General features: G+C 41.5%; 1 protein-coding gene across 26 annotated transcripts in view; it reads left to right on the top strand.

The window, feature by feature from the left end:
* The window catches only part of ADGRL2 (adhesion G protein-coupled receptor L2), an 809,217-nt gene that overhangs the window by 577,923 nt on the left and 216,115 nt on the right, over positions 1-15,179 (top strand). For 3 of the 26 annotated variants that reach the window (XM_074266423.1, XM_074266424.1, XM_074266433.1), the window contains exon 1: positions 8,297-9,393. The exons of 2 other annotated variants lie outside the window; for them this stretch is intronic. The gene's annotated coding sequence lies outside the window, so the exon portion shown is untranslated. Of the gene's footprint in view, positions 1-7,206; positions 7,424-7,854; positions 7,942-8,294; positions 9,394-10,006; positions 10,125-10,843; positions 11,407-15,179 lie in introns of those variants that run through there. 21 more of the 26 variants (XM_074266425.1, XM_074266426.1, XM_074266404.1 and 18 more) reach the window with 12 other exon arrangements.

Raw genomic sequence — 15,179 nt, 5'->3', positions numbered from 1 at the left:
TAGCCTTTACAATTTTTTTTTTTTTCCATTTTGCATCCTATCAGTCAGAAACCAAACATCCACTTTTGGACAATTAGCATTTCTTTTTCTTCAACACATTTCTTTGTTGTCTGAACAATTAGAAATAGGTAACTTCTTTTTGAGCTATTAGCTTATTTGATTAGGATATAATGTTAAAATGCTAAATGTCAAAAATTAAATTAAAGTAAGGGCCAATTAGCTTTACTATGAGGAAAAGGAAAATTGGGTGATGGTTGTTGTGTTTTTCTGTGGCTAAAATCTGCACTCTTTAACACTGGCTGGTAAGTTTACAAAATGAATTTTGTTGGTCACAAGGGGAACTGGATAAGAATGTGGATGATTAAGTGTAACATCAGTATTACTGGGGAAAAAAGGCATCTCAAAGCCTGTGGTTATTTTGCAAATGATTCTAGAGTGTCATTGTATAGAAATGGCTTCTCAATCTCTTGTGGGTCTCCAGTTGTTTGTTTTTTAACTGAAATGGAACATCCTTTCTTTAAATATCCCAGTTTCCTATTGAATATTTCAACAAAATCTCATCATTCCCAATTTCACTTGAGTGTTCCTCTGAGATATAAGATACATTTTTATGAGTTTTTCAGTCTACATCCCAAACTAAAATAAAGCTATTCTGTATTAATGGTTTGGAGTAGTTTCAATAATATTTGGCTGTTAATTCATCCATTAGTCAAAGATCTTATTGGTTGATGCTATTTGTCTTTAACAGCATAATTTTTAAAAGCTTTAATAAATAACAAAATTCAAGATGAAGCTTTCAGAGAGGGAGATATTCTTTTATTTTGTTAAAAGATAATATCTCTGATATCTCTAGAAGGTATATCTTAGGGAATTGCTTCTATATGGATATGCCATTTTTTACTAAAATTTAATACAAAAATCCTTTCTCACTTAAGTCTTTGTCACTGTTGGAATAACAGTGAAATGGGGATAAAAAGTCAGAACTAAATACATCAAGCAAAATTGTAGTGAATACTAGAGGCCTCTGTCAGAGTGATTAATTCATGAAATTTTGTATATTTGCTTATATGCATGTGCATGGGTGTGTATTTACACACATACACACATAATATATGTATAAACTTTGCAGATATTTTGTAAAAACAAAGTTTCCCAATAAACAAAATATTACAGTAAAAATAAAACTATTAGGATAAAAATAAAAATAATAGAATTTTATATTTTTGGAGTAGTTTGTAACCGTGGAAAGTCTCATCCAATCCAGCCCCTTAATGCATATATTCATTCAATATTTATTAAAGTCAACTAGGTGCAAGGCACTAAAGATAAAACATAAAGACAAAATAATCCCTCCATCTGAGGAATTTACGATCTAGTAGAATATAACTTTATAGACAAAATGCTATTGTCAAGTAAGTAACTTAAAACTAATGAAATTTCATGTAGAAATATTAGAAAATACCATCTACTTCCATCTATAATGAATTTTTCATAATATAATACATCTTTGCTTCCTAATTTTATTTCTTAATGTTTACAGGAATATTAAGCAATATTTACGCCATCTATTAATTATGAAGTGAAATCAAAGATGGGTATTCAGATGGATATTTTTAGGTAAGCCATAAATCTAACTCTGGGTAAAGAGTAAACTGTTATTTAGTTGCCTTTAAGAATTAAGACATTAGTAGAATTTCGGCTTCTTGAAGGCAGGAATCATTTCCTTTTTTGCTTTTGTATCCTCAGTGCCTGGAACATGAAAGGCTTATTGATTGATGGATTCATTAACTAACCTATCAGAACCTTCATTACAAAGCACTGTCCCAGAAAGTGGAAATTCTTCATCGATTTTCACAGAGCCACAACTAACTTTTTTTCATGACATTAATAAGAGGGAAAGGTTTGAAATGATTACATTTTTAAAAGGTTGATCATGCTAGCAATGAGACCAGAGAAGTCCTTCACCAAATATCAAAATTATCATGCAGTAAAAGGGAAAGAAGGCAAATCAATATACTTGATAATCATTTGATTATGTGATTTTTAAATGATTAACAAATTATTACTAAAATAGAGCTGAGTTCTTGAATATTGAACAGTAACCCTTTGAATAATATATATCAGTATTGTTGTTCAGATGTGTGTGACTCTTCATGATCTCATTTGAATTTTTCTTGGCAGACACTGGAGTGGTTTGCCATTTCCTTTTCCATCTCATTTTACAAGTGAAGAACTGAGGGAGACATGGTTGAGTATCTTGCCAAGGGTCACACAGCTAGAAAGTGTCTGAGATCAGATTTGAACTTAGGAAAATGAATCTTCCTGACTCAGGACCTGGCACTGTATGCATTACGGCACCACCTAGTGGCCGTTCCATAGGCAGCTCTAATGGATCAAAAAGATTATTTTTAGAAATACATTTTATATTTTGATAGAAGAGGACATGCTGAGATCTACTAGACCCACAACTGGAATTGGTCAGCGTCTAATACCCTCCTCATTAAGATTAATAGGACAAAAGAAGTGATGTACACAGATTGTGGGATTTGGAGGATATGATTTCATGTCTTGCTAAGTTCACTGACTAATGAGGAGCTTTTGTTTCAGATCAGACTAGCAGTGATTGTGGCAAGGTCAAATAACTGTGTGTAGAGTCAGAGAAGCTGGACACAAAGCACAACTATATTGTTGGCCTTTGGGCAAATCTTTGAACCTCTCTGGGCCTGTTTCTTTATATGGAAAACGAGGAGGTTGAAACTCCCAACTCTAAATCTATAGGGAAAAAAAATGATGGCTTTAGTAGTCTAATCAGCATCGGTTAAGATGCACATATGTGAGTACATACTGGCAGAAATAGGTAGGTAAAATACAAACATGAGCTTTTAGCAAAATGTTAAATACTAAGTAATTACAAAAACTTTTTTTTTAGCTGTAAAACCATGAGCATTTAGTTACATATGCAATTACCAAATACAAGTGGACTAATTAGGGTCAGTCAATGAACTCTTATTATGAACTTCCTAAGTGCCAGGCCCTGGGCTAAACATGGAGGGCATGAAGAAAAGCAAAAATATGCTCCCTAGACTCAAGGAGCTCATATTCTAACAGAGGAGACAACATGCAAATAATTATGTACAAACAAAATATATACAGAGTAAATGGTAGTAGAGTTTTGTCCCAGGATACCAAAATTTTGAGGGGACAATGATTTATCATGTGCTTTTCTTGAACAGTTTAGGTGCTCTCTAGTAATCAATCCCCTGCCCCAAGTTTAACACAACTTGTCTTTATTATTTATTATTATCACATAAAAATTATAATGTTGATTTAAATGGTATTTTCATGATTGCCCTAGGTGTATTTCATCTTGATTATTTTGCTCCAGCAACCATTGCTCAATATATGAAGTGCACATCAATATTATTTTTAAAATTTTTAAATGTTAGTTATTTTAGAGATTGCATCTTTACATTTTGCACAAGGCTAAATTTCTATGACCATCCTGGGTAAGAGATAGTTAAGAAATTGGTTAAAAATTGTTGGCTTTGACAAATGTTTTCATATGTTTCTGCTCTCCTAGAAAATGAATTTTGGTTTCATCTGAACCTATTTGGCAAAGCTGAAATGTAAAGCAAAACTGGGTTATTTCATTCAGTTCTACTTAGGCCTAGAGTTCAAATCTAATTTCTCAGCTGGTCCAGAACTATAGAATACATATTGCAAAGTCTTTGCCTCACTTGCAACAAACTTAAAGTAATCATAAATAAGCACGAAGAACTAATTTTTAGATGAAAATTGGCTAATTTCATGTCTATTTCTGAATTTGAAACTAACTGCATTTCACATGGTTTAAGGTTTCATTTTAAATTCTCATCCATCTCTCAACATAGGCAGGAAAACATAAACTATACACATGTATATACATTTCCCTCACTGATAGGGCCCTATAGCAGCAGTAGAAATTTAACAACATTCCTCTTCCCCCTCAAAAATATTCTGTACATACACACACATGTCAGCATGTACACACACATGTACACGAATACCTGCCCCCCCCAACAAAATTACAGTCGCATTGCAAAGCTATCTCCCAATTTGCAAAAAAGGAATAAGAGAGATCTGCAAGGAAGATGTAACTACCTTGTGTTCTGTTCTGTTATTAACTTCACACTATCTAGAATATTTATTAACCGTGTCCATTTTCGTTCCACTTCAGATCCTATAATTTAAGTTAAAAAAACACTGCCTTTGGTTCACCTATTCATTTTGACATGGACATCAGCTACCTCCCTTTAGACAAAGGTACTTAGATATTACACAAATTTTAAAATTGGCAGAAATTTCTGCATCAGAAACAGGCCCATTGGATGAAATTATACTCAGTTTCTTGAAGTTACTTAAATTAAAAACATGAGTTTCTACAGTTGGAAAAAACATCCATGGTTAAAATGTTTGAAGCCCATCAATCTCTCTAACCACATAGCTAATGAGTTCCTTCTGTTTTCTTTGAATGAAATCACCGTGAGTGGTTAGATGTTGATTTAACATAAAACAAATGGAAATGGGTGTTTCCTTAGTCATATGTAGAATTTATTTTTAAAAACAATTAGCAAGTATTATGAATAAGTCAATGACTTTACCATTACTTAAATAATAATATAGATCAAGTCATTAAAATTGATTGGAGAGTAGTGAATGCAAGCTGCAGATCTTCTTAACTTGCTAACAGCTGCAGACATTAGTACACCTCTCATTTTATTGATGGTTCTTATTTTTCCCCCAATACCTGTATTAAGAGAAATAAATGAGGTGTCAGGCAAGCTGCATTTTCTGAACTCGTGGTTCTATTCATATGCTGTATTATTTAAGTGTCCCCTTTTAACTCTGTTAGGGGTCCACAGTTTAGTTTTACTAGATTAATGCAACTGAAAAAAAAAATTGTTTCTATCATCCTCCCCCTACAAGCAAATGGAAGTGTTTATTATTATATATATTGCAAAGAATGAAAAAGCTCATTTAGTATTTATTATACTGTTATACAAAAGGGATAAGAAGGGGGGGGGGAAGGAAAAAAACAAGAAAACCTCCATCCAACCCCATCCTACTTTTCTAGGCTTAATTTTAGAGAAAACTAAACAAAACAAACAAACAAACAAAAAAAGCCTACTGAATTACTCGAGTTTCATCATTGATGAAATAACTCAAATCTTTTATTTCTTAATAAATAGATATCCTACTCGATCAGGTTTAGTAACTCTCTATTTAGCCAAACATTTGTCATCTCCTGTGTTACTAAGCCCCTCTTCTTCTGTCTCTCCCACACCCTTCCCCCTTTTGGAATGTACTCTTTTAAAGCACAGTGGAGAGTGAATCAGTGCATATGAGTCATTAGAACATCCAAAAAAAAAAATAATAATAAAAACGAGGAGACCTGTGAAATTTAGACTGCATTGTCTCATTGACTCTTTCTAAGAAACTTAAATAGAAAAGCCACATATGGCCTGGTCTGGAAGAGAAACTGGACTTGACTCCCGATTATGATCACTAAATAAAAACTCCAGTACAAGTTGTATGTCCCAAAGGTAGGTAGGATTAGGCACATTTATGAACTCTACGTGAGTTTTTGTGAGCCATGCACAGAAAAGAGGGCAGGCACAAATAGATCATTTGCATGCATGTGTGCAGATTCCATTCTTATTGCTTTCACATTGAAGTCTTATTTTATTGCACTAAAACTCTTTCAAAGGGCATTTATTTCCGACCACTCTAAGTATCACTGTTCCTAGAGATGGCTCATTTCAGTGTCATAGATATTGCATGCACTCGCTGTCAAAAGCTACATATATTACTGTGAGATTTAAAGCTACTATTGCTGAATAAGTGGGGTTTTTCCTGTCTGGGTTACATGTAGCATTCATACCATCTTAATTATATCTTCTAAGACTAAGGAACCCCAAATGGAAGCAAGCTTAGTACAAAGCCCAGATGCTGGAGGTTCTGCATGTGGCTCTAATGGTGAGAATTCTTAGTTAGAACATTAACACACGAAGTGGAAGGAAATCTGATCCTCAAAGCTGCTCATTTAGCTTGGTGAAATACTACATGAAAATTTCATTATGATTATCAACCTTCAAAGTAAGCTTTGTACTGACATTTAGCCCATGCTCTGTTCACTTTTAGGAATAAACTTAGGAATGACAAAGTAGATAACATTCAACTCAGTGCTGTAAATATCTGGCATGGTGACAAGTTATATAAAATTTCACTCACCAAACATCTGTGAAGCACCTACTATCTGCAAGGCATTGTAGATACTTAGAATTTTGATGTGTGGTGTACACCTTATGACTTAAACTTTAAAATAACTGCTAAACACATTGTAGCTGAAAATGATTTCTCAAGCGTGAAGGCTGGCTGTACCCATGGGGATACTTTTTAATAACATATATGGATGTATATGTACACAATATATATATGTATATACTTTTTGAAAACAAAGTAACCAATATGAAGCCTACTTCCTAAGTACTGTGGGGCAGTCGGTTTTTCTTTAAAATAAATTCCAAAATACATGGCCACATTTCATCACTTAGAACCAGGTAAATTATTACCAAATACATCTTGAAACTATTATTCACTTCACAATTTTAGTTAAAAACTCAGTCATTTCGAAACTTAAAAAAAAGAAAAATCAAGATTTGACTTATTTCCCACATGCATAAAGAAACTTTGTTTTGCATTTTATTTTTCAAGGGTTATTTGCCATATCTTATTCTGTGCTCTTCAGTTTGGGTCCCTCGTTTGTTGAGCTTGACTGTTTGCTGACACTGCTAACAGAAACGTGCTCAGTGGACAAGAGCAAATGCAATTTCAATGTAAGGAAATGAAGGAAACAGACCCCGAAAAAAAAAAAACCCCACCCAACGATGAATGCTTTGAGAGCCAAGCGCCTTGGAGTCTCTTTTCCTTCCTTTGCTTATCCTGGTGGGTTTAATCAGAAACAAACACAACACTTCAGTGAAAAATTGTCAACAGTGTCAAAGTTTAGTCGGCTCTACGTAACTGCAGGATCAAAAAAAAAAAAAAAAAAAAGTCAAAGTGATTAAAAAAAAATCTCTCATTAAGGAGCTGGCCGGAAATCTCAGATATCCGAGAGCCTCGGAGCCCCGCGCGTCCCCTGCTCCGGCTGCTCGCGCAGGAGCTCGACCCGGGCGCCACAGCCACAGTACGTTCCCTTTGTCCTGGCAGCCAGGCACACAAAAGGGGGCCGGAGTCTAAAACTTTCGGGGGCCTGGAGCTCCCAGCACTGGTCCCGGCCCGCCGGCGGCGGAGGGAGGATTTGTTAGGAGGGATGGCGTTAAACTGCGCTGGAGACGACGGGAGTGTCCAGAGGAAAGTCACGGGCAAAAGTGGCAGGACGAAGGTAGGGGCTGGGGATGGCAGCGACGGCGGAGCCCCGAAGGCCGTGGCAGCACTTGGCTCTGCCCAGCGGGCGCGCGACGAGCTCTAAGCACCCTCTTTCACCCAGTGCCCGGAATAAAAGGAATTCACAAAAAGCAAAAATGCGTGCGCGCCACGGAACCGGGCCGGTCCGAGGGAGGATGGACAGAGGCTCGGAAAGTCGGGGAGAGGCGGGGAGTCGCGGCCGGCGGGGCAGAGGGAGTTCTGGTCCTGCCCCCGGACGGGGGGGAGGGAGAGGGAGGGGAGCCCCAGCGGAGGGGGCGGGGTGGGAGTGGGGGGGGCAGGCGGGCGCGTTCCGCGGCGGTGCGCGCGCGCCCCTCGCCGCCGCGGCCGGGACAAGTCCTGCGGCAGCCCCATTGGCTGCGCCGGGGCCTGTCCTCCCGCTGCTCCGGCTCACTGGGGCTGCCGCCGCGGCTGCTTCTGCAGCAAGCAGCCGCAGCCGCAGCCACAGCCGCCGCCACCAGTACTGGCTCAAGCCCTGTAAGTGTCCCCTTTCGGCCCTCCCCCCGCCAAGCCAAGCTCTCCTCTCCCCGGTGTTGTAGTCCCCCTCCCCCCCAGAGCTAAGGCACTCCGCGGCGGCGGCAGCAGCTGCTCAAATGGAGTGGAAAATGGTCATTGGGTGGCATTGACTTATAGATTATCTGCTCCACGTTGGGTACTTAGCTGCCTGTAATCTTCTTTTGAGTTTGCCCGAGCCCCTCGCTGGAAAAATCAGGAGGGAGAGATTTGTCCTTTGCTGCTGTACACGATAATATGTTTATATGATTAGCTGAACTCAGAGGGTGGGAGGTGGAGACTGGAGGAGGAGGAGGCTGGAGGTGACTCCAGTTCAGACCTTGTGGAGAGTCTGTGTCAGGACTTAGCACTCCCCCATCTCTCTCTCTCTTTCTCTCTCCCCCTCTCTCCTTTCTCCCTCTCTCCCTCTCTCCTCTCACACACTGAGGTGCTGGAGCGAAATAAGGAGCTGGCCGTAGAATTCCTTGGGATTGTGGGGGGGCATTTCCCCCCTTCCTGCGAGGTGTGTTGCATTTGTTAGAATTTTTCCTTCCTCCTTTTTCTTTTTGTGAATTTCCCTGTTTGCTTTCCTGAGCTGATTCCTGGTCTCCAGCCTTTCACGGGGCAGCAGCGCTAGCATCGGGAGAGAAGATGAGAAATGTGAGGAGGGGTTGCAACTGTCTCCTGCCAGAGGCCAGAATGTCCTCAAGGGAGATGTAAATTAGGTCGCTGCGAACGACCGAAGGAGGGGGCTTTGCTTTACAAAACTGAGCTGGCCCCTGCTGGTACTGCTGTGAGTCTCCTTGTCCCCCCTCCCGCGATCTGAGCTTAGAAGGGACTCCGAAGTCGGCTCACCTCTGATTTGGCTTGGCATCTACCGCCACCTCTCATCTCCTCCCCCGCCCTTTTTGGGGGTCTTGATTTTAAATTTTTTTTTTTTAAAGACAGAGTGGGATCTGGGGGGGTTATGTTTTTATAAATTCCCTCTTTCTCGGAGCGGCGTCTTGGAAACTGCATGAAAATGTTGACTTAACCCCAGTAGCCGCCCGGCGCTGGCTGCTTGGGAGGAGGAAGAGGTGGAGGAGGAGGAGGACGAGGAGGAGGAGGAGGAGAAGGACAAGGAGAAGAAGAAGGAGCAGAAGCCGTGTTTCTGTCCCAGCTCAGCGAGCCGCAGAGCTGCCTCTCCTGCTCCCTACTCCAGACTGCTCGTGCTTTCCGGCTGGACTGAGTCTCCCCCCCCCCCTTCCCCTTCCCGCGCCCCACTCTCCCTATCCAGCCTCGGTTTCTCCGGCTGAAGCCGAAGCCTTCTCCCCTCTTTTCCTCCCGGATCCCCTCCAGGCTCCCCTTGGTTTTCTGCGCCCCTTGCTGAGCTGCTTCCCCACCCTCATCCCCCAGTGGATGGACCGATCTCCCCAGGGTCTGGCTCCCGAGACGGAGGTAAGATCTGCGCGCTGCGAACAATGTGCTGCTTTCAGAGCCTGCGATTTGCTCGCTTCCATCCATACCTGTTTGCTTTTCGCCTCCGCTCGGAGGGGTCGGAGTCTCCCCTCCCACCCCCCTTTTGCTGGTGGGAGCTCGGGCTTAGTTTAGATTCGCCTGTTTGTTTATGCTCGCCCGGGGCAAGGGTGAGACTCGGGACTCGCTCTCTGTCTTTCTCCCCCTCCCCCCGACCCCGTCTGCGTCCCTTTTGGAAAATCAATGGGAAGGGAGAAACTCCTCGGCCCCAGCCTTTGGGCTTTTTTTCTTTCTTTTTTTTTCTTTTTCTTGGAGCTGAGTGTTGTGCGCTGGGGATAAATCACGGGGCTGGGGGGTCGGATTGGGTGCGCAGGGTTGTTGATTTTTCTTTTTTTGTGCGTGCGTGTGTGTGTGTGTGTGTGTGTGTGTGTGTGTGTGTGTGTGTGTATGTATTTGAGGGGGGAATGTAAAGGATGGCAGCCCCCCTTCCCAACTGGGCGGGGGTAGGAGGAAGTGAGCTAGGGGTTGGAAGAGAGGGGGAGTCAGGGTAGGGGTTAGTGGGAGGGCCTCGAGGGAAGTGGGGGCCGGGAAGAATACCCCCTCCCCCATCTCCTCAGCCCGGTCAGAGTTGCTGGCCGGGACGGGCTCTGCAAAGTGCATGCACCGCTTAATCCCGGCCAGTAAGTAGCTGGAAAGAACGACCCCGGAGGAAGGTGGGATGGAGAATGAGGCCGGGGAGCTCGGGATGGGGGGGGGGGAGCGGGGCCGATTAGGAGCAGGCGGACAACGGCTAGCTGTTGCGGGTTTTGGGGGGTGGTGGTTGTTGGTTGGCTGGTGTGGCGAGAAGATGACTGGAAAACGTAGCCAGATGTGGACGGGTCGGGGCGGGCGCGGGCGCCGGGCATGGTAACAATTAGGGGCCGGCGGGCTGCTGTTGTGGCTGCTGCTGCCCCGGATGGGTGGGGGGTCTTGGGAACTCTACGGACAGGGGGCTGAAGCTGGAACGCGGGCGTCGGGCGGGGATATCGCCTTTTGGGGAGGTCTGACTGACGTCGGGGTCGCGGGCAGCCTCGGCCTGCTGGAGACCCTTAGGAATGATCTGGAGGGGATTTGTGTGTATATGTATGTGTGTGTTGTCGGGGATGGCAGGGGCGGGCCTGGGGAAAGCCCCACCAACCCTAGGGGAGCTGATTTTGGAAGGTGCCGGGCCAGGGGGAGGGGACGGATGCGTTGGTCTGGGAGACACCTGGGCCTGGGCGCTGCAGTCTCGGGAGAACTTGATTGGCTGTGAGGCCCCTCCGGCGGCGGGGCGAGGGCGAGTCGCCTGGGAAAAGGAAGGGGAGGAAGGCAAAGCTAGGCAAGGCAAGACTGGGCAGGGGGACTCCGGTAGCGGGCTGCGTGAAGCGCACGGGCTCGGGCACTTGGGACTATTAAAGTTTGTTCCTCACTCCCGACTTCGGGCTTTGGGCTACTGCACTGGAGAAGGCGGTAACGACTGGGCTGCCGAGCGCGCTCCTCAGACCCGCGGCTCCTCCTGATGTGACACTTTTTCGGGGGGGGGGAGCGGACCTCTTTCTCTCGAACACCTCGTACCCGTCTCTCTCTTGCGCCTCTCTTCCGCGGTCCCGCGGTTGCATTATTCTTTATGCACACTATTCTGCCGCGGCCCGGGCTAGGGGAGAGGGGCCGCTCTCCTGGTCCTTGAAAGGGATCCGGCTTCTTAGCCGCTCCTCCAAGGAGCCTGGACGAGCCCGAGCAGCAGCCACCATATGGTTCCCGTTACAAAAGCCAGGCTCTGAGGCAGCCTTGTCTTTGCCTTGCCTTGCGTTCTCCCCTGCATTCTTTGCCGTGCGCGCGGCGTCTCCCTCCCCTCTCTTCTGGACGCGGTTGGTTCATTCATTTGCCTGTCAGAATCTGTGCCTGGAGCAGGCCCCACCGAGGCTGCTCGGGGGGCTGGACGCGAGCTGCCCACTGAAAGGAAGTCATCGCCGTTCGGTAAATAATTACCTGGTGGGAATAGCTTTTACCAAATCAAGTGCACTGCCGAGTTCTGGAGGCAGGGAAGGAGCTGGGCAAACAAAACTGACCGATGGACTTCATTTAGAGTTGCGGAATTGTGCACTTTTTTTTTTTTTTTTTTTTTTTTAATAAATAGCGAGGGAGATTATATTTGAGGAGTGATAAGACACCTTTTACTATATCTTCTGCCTTAGACAAATGGCAACTTCGTAACTTTACGGAGTGTATTTCTCTAATAGAGAGAATGTTAATAAGAAAATCTTATGTTCAGGTGCTTACTCTGGCTTTTTTTTTCCCTCTCTTTTGTCCGTTTCTTCTTTCCTCCCCCCCCCCCCATGTCCCCCTCCCCCCATTCTGTGCTTGATGGAAAGAATCCTGCAGAACAAATGTTCTGTTGTTTGGTTTGCTCAGACGTTCGCATTCTCTCCTTTTGTTGTTTGCCACTAAAAGAGGTGCCATTTCACATCATTCTGCACAAATTGTTTGAATTAATGCAAGTGTGAATTCTTACCGTTTGAAGGGGACTATTAGCATATCAAAGGTTTCTTAGCTTCAGCTCAATTGAGAAAACTTCAGCCTGTCTTCCATTTACTTCCAAGCAGAGGCCCAAAGGGCAGTGAGAATTATAAAGGGGGAAAATGGGGAGGTGGATTCAGGCTGTGTTGCTGAACTTTTACTGTTTTGTAATTATGTGAGTGAAAAACATTGTCTATTACTGTGGAGCCCTTGCAATCGGCAAGACAATTATTTTCTATTGATAAATTGTTTGTTCCAAGAAAAAGGGTGCCCTTCTATGACAGTCACTGCTGCTTGGTTTTTGGTGTCTCTTCTTTGTTAAGACAAATCCAGGAGACTTGTCTTAACTGAATTCGTACTTTAGATATGGACTGAGAAAGAAAGAACTTGTAATTACTCCATGAAACAATGAGAATTTTGACATAAAAGCACACTTGTTTCCAAACTGAGGTAACTTTTCTTCGATATTTAGGCTAAAATAATAGAGCCTCAGTGATGGCTCTTGGGGGGGGAAATGAAAGGTTGATATCAACTCTTGAAATAATTTTCATCTTGAACATCAAAAAACCCCAAAATTGTAGATAAACATACCGACAATTTACATGTATCTACACCTGTGAAGATACCTGTAGGATACCACACCTTATCAGCTCTATGTCATGGATAATTAGTGTCTTAGATTACAGTGGTACCAAACACTAATCATAACAGTAACAATAATAGATGACGTTTTGTAGCACTTTAAGGACTGCAAAGCGCTTTGCCCACATTACCTCATTAATTATGTCATATCTTTATATTCCAATATTTTCCATTCATATTTATTTCACAATTTATAATTTATTCACTCAGTTCAGCTTTATGTTTTCTTGCTTATCTTTCTGAAGAAATGGAGTTTTTAGCCCATTTCAGTCATTTAAAGGAAATCAATCCTTCATAAAGTAACACCCAAGTCAAATATTTTGGTAATTTGGGCCATTTTCTGGATAGCAGATGCTTCTTAAGTTGGGGGAGGAGATGGTAGAGTTTGGTCTGATTTAGATTTCTAGCAGAAATTGAAACGCTCTTTTCTTTTGGTTTATATAAAATAGAGTTTTTAGCTAAAAAAAAAAAAGTGAGTTCTTAGAGCTTTTGAGATTTGGAAGCTCTTTTTATTTTTTATAGTTTTGCCTTTGATGGTTGGTTGATTTTGAACATGAAATTGATATGCCTTCATTGTAATAGGCATTCTTTAGTAATGTTCAAAAGAATCCCCTGGTCTTAATTTAATAAAGAAATTGAGCTGTGTAGTCTATCAATCTTGGAGGGAATGTATAGTTGGTTATATAACCTTAGCTTTCAGTTTAAAAAGGGTGACACTTTTTTTGGGAGGGTATTTTAGAGATGAGATTTTTAGTGGTTTTCAAATTGTATGACATTACCCTGAAATAATTTTAGAGAGTTAATTTACCTGCTTCCCCTCTGTTGTCTAAAGGAGTACCTTTTGGTTGTATAAAAGGCACACATTGATGGGATTGCCATTATCACACTTAAGTTGCTGTTAACTAGTCTGCTTTGAATGCAGAGTGCAATAAAGCAAGCACATTAGTCTTTAGAGCTATTAGAGATAATCTAAAAATTGTCTAGAAAATGTTACTCTTCAGTTTATATGAAGGTGATCCTGATTTCGATAAATCTCTAAAGGTGTAAAATGCAGGGGAAAGAAGATTTTCAACGTTCAGATGACAAAATTGGACCACTTAGAGAAAAATTAATGTGCGGCAGCAGCACTTCAGCTGCCTTTTTCAATCACTGTGGGTTACTATGTGTTGGCAACAGAAAACGAATTTAGAACTACAGATAGCTCTGGGAGCTAGTAGTTGGGGAAATCAGGCTATTGAATCATGTGGGGTAGGACAAACCAATTACTTCAGGTTTTGACTTGAGAATTTCCAATAAATATAATTTTCCTTGGCTTTTGACTTTCCACTTATTAATGGGCTGACATCAAAGCAGACAACACTACTTCTAAATGTTATAAAAACCCTGTGTAAAGATATAGATCTCACATGTACCACTGTAATTCTTCATTTAAGTCGAGCAGTTGGAATTTTTTTGACTTGCAATTTTCACAATCAGCAGAGACATTAACACCAGCTTCTGGGTGTTTCCCTTTCTTAAAATGAGCAAGGAGAGCTTTAAAAACCAGTTTACTTAGTGATTAGAGTCCTATTTTAAGGGATCACTAAAGACACCTTATGTTTTATTTATAAATCATCTTGCTTTTAGTGTCCTGAAGTCAGATGGGTAGTAATATTGGGGAGTAGAGAGGAATGAAAAAGAAAGATTTTGAAGACTTCAAAACTTATAAAATTCCTGTTTAGAAAATATTCCCTGTCAAAGACATTGGTATACAGTAATTTCTGTTTTTAAAAAAAAACTGGAAATAGCTAAGTCTTCAAATAACACTTTATATTTTGGCAGATGTAATTTATGATTAAGAGAGTGCATGGTAATTTATGTCAAGGTGTGGGTTTTCACTTGAGAGGTAAATACACTTAAAATCAATTGAGAAAAAAATTAAATTTTTTTTTTTTTTTTACTTAAATGAAATGCCTTGCTTCCATTCCTATCTTTGATGTTTAGCTATTTTAGTTTAATGATATTTGGAAGGAAAAACTAAGTAAAAAATGATGAGATGAGAATCAGCTTTCTTGGGAAGTGACATTTTATAAAGTTTCTAAGGATGTTTAAGTGCATTTGACATCATGACAATCCACAGTATCTGGATGGAAGTGTTGAAGGAAAAGCCCAGGTTTGACATTTAGAAGAAAATGAATTTCTTCCATTTTGGGGAGGGGGTAGAGAAATTTGGTGTAAAAGCTGAACATGAGTAGTTTTTTCCGCCCCAAAATAGAGAACTTCAGAAGACCCAGTGTATGTATGTATGTATATGTATATAATTTAAAACATTTTTAAATTAGCATAACCATTTGAAAGAGGATGAAAAAGAGCTTTAAGCTAAGAACTTTGAAATAGGTATTAATGACTTTACTTGCTAAAGTGTAAAATAAGCTATTATCTAGTATAAAACTGAAATCCTGCTCATACTTAGGCTAACACCCAGTTGCAAAATTTATTAAAATATCAATCTTAATATCTAAATAGATAACTGTTTTCTAGGGCTTTGGGGGAATGACTCAATCATTTTTATTCAAAAGTTAGATTGAAATCATAGATTGACTAAGTTTTTT

Source organism: Sminthopsis crassicaudata, chromosome 4, assembly GCF_048593235.1.
Source record: "Sminthopsis crassicaudata isolate SCR6 chromosome 4, ASM4859323v1, whole genome shotgun sequence".
In the NCBI taxonomy this organism is placed as follows: Eukaryota; Metazoa; Chordata; class Mammalia; order Dasyuromorphia; family Dasyuridae; genus Sminthopsis; species Sminthopsis crassicaudata.
Note: the sequence above shows the minus strand (reverse complement) of the source record. Positions and strands in the feature narration are given on the sequence as shown.